This window comes from Bos javanicus, chromosome 2 (assembly GCF_032452875.1).
Source record: "Bos javanicus breed banteng chromosome 2, ARS-OSU_banteng_1.0, whole genome shotgun sequence".
In the NCBI taxonomy this organism is placed as follows: Eukaryota; Metazoa; Chordata; class Mammalia; order Artiodactyla; family Bovidae; genus Bos; species Bos javanicus.
This window is the reverse complement of record NC_083869.1, coordinates 22,785,590-22,788,679: the sequence shown is the minus strand read 5'-3', so window position 1 is coordinate 22,788,679 and position 3,090 is coordinate 22,785,590. Positions and strand designations below refer to the sequence as shown.

At 45.0% G+C, this 3,090-nt stretch overlaps 1 pseudogene; it reads right to left on the bottom strand.

Annotated features, from left to right (window-relative positions):
- Positions 1-335: 335 nt before the first annotated feature.
- On the bottom strand, positions 336-2,516 carry LOC133235476 (oligosaccharyltransferase complex subunit OSTC-like; annotated as a pseudogene).
- Between the last annotated feature and the right edge of the window lie 574 nt (positions 2,517-3,090).

Genomic DNA, 3,090 nt, shown 5'->3' with positions numbered 1-3,090 from the left:
GCAGGCGACAGAGCTCTAGAAAAGCGTCTATGGACAAAGGAAACGTAAGAAAATCCACAATGTCAAATATTGAACAGAAAGGCCTGCAGTGTTAGTTATGGCCAGCTCTGCATTAAGGAGGAAGATAGCAAAGCAATGGAGAGGTGCTTCAGTTTTCATTGCTATGTTCAAAGAATTTTTCTTTAAACTTTTGCCCATTAAATATATATATTTATAATTATATATATATTATATACACACACATATATATATATATATATATATATATATATATATATATATACACTAATTCACTTATTTATTTGGCTGTGCTGGGTCTTTAGTTGTGGCATGTGGGCTCTTTTACTTGAGGCATTTTGGGCAGTTGTGGCATATAGGATTCAGTTCCTCAACCAGGGATTGAAACCCGGTCCCCTGCATTGGGAGTGTGGAGTCTTAGCCACTGCACCACAAGGGAAGACCCAAAGGTAGTTTTTTTAATTAGAAAACATTGTTTCTGCTCCTTTCTTACTACGGAGGAAACAGTTTTAAACATATGTCTGAAATGATGTACTATCACACACTTTTTAAAGGTTAAGTAAGCACCATAGGTAAAGTTGACCAGCCATCCACGGTTCTCAGTATATGGGATCTTGCTTCCTGATTTCACATTAATTTCTGAAAATTAGAAACATCATCTCCAAAACATGTTAAGAGGGTTGTAAAAAAGATTGTTTTATTTAATCATCTAGTTGTAGAAATGGAGCATATTTTCTTTAAGAAGCAAAAAACTAAGATCATGTCACTTCACATCATTAATGTATGTCATATAGGTCAGCAGGGAAAAAAATACTGTGATAAGCTTCTCTCTTCCATATGCAGAAGGCTTTCTAGTCTGAGCTTTATATGCTTCCTATCTTTTCACAGATGCTTCTTTTTCTGCTGCTTTTCATTCTTTCCCACATTTCATGTTAGAGGATTGATACAGCCTTTAAAACTTTATTAACAGGAGCAAATCCATTATCCACTGATTTTTTTCTCAGAAGGCATGTTAACATTCAGATAGCCTGGCAGTTTCATTCTCATGAATACCTTAACCATGAAAAAACTCTATAGAACAAAAATCCAATGAACAGAACAAGAAATCTTTTGAGTTTTGGAATGTCTGCTGCATTGGATCAGCCCAGGATTATGAAACCTAAGCCTCCCATTGTAAACAGGAAGCTGGCTGCGGTCCTTCATACTATACTGTCCATTTGCTCTGTAGGCCAAGAAAACTGCAGGCCTCCAAGGCCACGATCATCAGTCATGGATCCGACCCTGGGAGGTTCCACAGTGACATCATAAGTCATTCCTCCGATGATGAGAATAAGACGCCACCAGCAGAGTGCACACCGTCAGGTCAGCCACCCGGGCCGCTTCTTCAGCCCAGTTTGGGACATCAGAGCACTACGCGTGGGATGTAGGGCAAAGTCTCCATGTTTTTGGCAGCAGAAGAAGCTCTCAAACCCTGCAGGCTACCCCAAACCAGCTAAGATGATTTTTAAAAGAAATTAAAATTGTAAAAGTATAAACTGGCAATTATTTCTTGATATCAAATACATTCGTGAAATTGCAAGCACCCCTGTACTTCATTAAACAGTCACTCACTGTCTCCTTGACTGATTGCTGACTCACCAGTTCCCCTGCAGTTTGGCCAGGGCCCTCATCACAGACACTGGCCTGAGGCTCTCTAATACCATCCCTGGGGACACTCTTCCAGCCTCACTTGCACTTGGAGGTTATCTCTCTCTCGTTGGGATGGAGTCTGGAGTAGAGTCCCTGAGTCTTCACTTCCTTCCCCTACATCTTTGGGCAGCTTAGCCCATCTGTGCCTCAATTCACTCATCTATAAAAACAGGTTTATCCTAACACTGATCTGCAGCTCACCGAGATGATCCACGCAAAGCACAAATCAGGGCCAGGCACACAGTCAACCCACTTGAGTGCTCAGGTCTCTTACTGGCCTCTCACCCAAGGTTCAAGCCTCCTGGTACAGCTTTCTTCCTCTTTCTGCTGGAACCACTCAGACCTCACAGATCCTGCTCTCTTTATCGTGTTTTCTCCCACCCCATGAGTGCTGAGGCTTCCCAGGCTCTCTGCCTGCACTTCCTACGTGGCCTCTGCACAACCATTGCAGCGGCTCCAGTCCCTGCCCCTCACCATTTATACTGGTGGCCCCATCTGGTTCTCTATCCCAGCCTCTTCCCCGCCCTCCAGACTAAAGTATCCACATACACCCAGCACCTGTATTTACCCAGAGGTCGCACAGTCTGCTCAACCCAACCCTGTCTCTGGCTGCCCTCAACTCCTAACCGCCACCACACCTGCCTCCTCCAAATCCTGTCTGTCTTTTCCACCCCATGCTGTCTCTCCCATCCTGTCATTCTGTCATTTAATCCCCAACACTTGGGAGAATTAACAAGGTTAAGAAAGATCTTTACAAAGCGGTCCCTACTCACAGGGATCCCCCGGGGGCCATGGGCAGATAATTACAATTCAAAGAGGTTTGATAAAAAGAAGCACAGGATTTAGGAGTGAGGGCAGGAGGGGGCCTACCTAGCCTCAGGGGTCAGGGCTGGCTTCTTTCAAGACGGCATATTCAGCAGGGACAGACTTGCATACATTTTCATCTAGTAGAAGGGCAGAAGGCAATGGCAACCCACTCCAGTACTCTTGCCTGGAGAGTCCCATGGACGGAGGGGCCTGGAGGGCTGCAGTCCATGGGGTCGCTGAGGGTCAGACACGACTGAGCGACTTCACTTTCACTTTTCACTTTCATGCATTGGAAAAGGAAATGGTACCCTACTCCAGTGTTCTTGCCTGGAGAATCCCAGGGACGGGGGAGCCTGGTGGGCTGCCGTCTATGGGGTCGCACAGAGTCAGACACGACTGAAGCGACTTAGCAGTAGCAGAAGGGCAAGGTGCGGTGGGAGGCCTCTTAATCAACTGCTTATTAACTGAGGCAAGAAACAAGGAGACCTCCAAGACCCAGATACTCTCACCTGTGGAGCCCCTGTCCTACCTTAGAACAGGCTTATTAATACTATTATTATTATTATTTTAGCCACA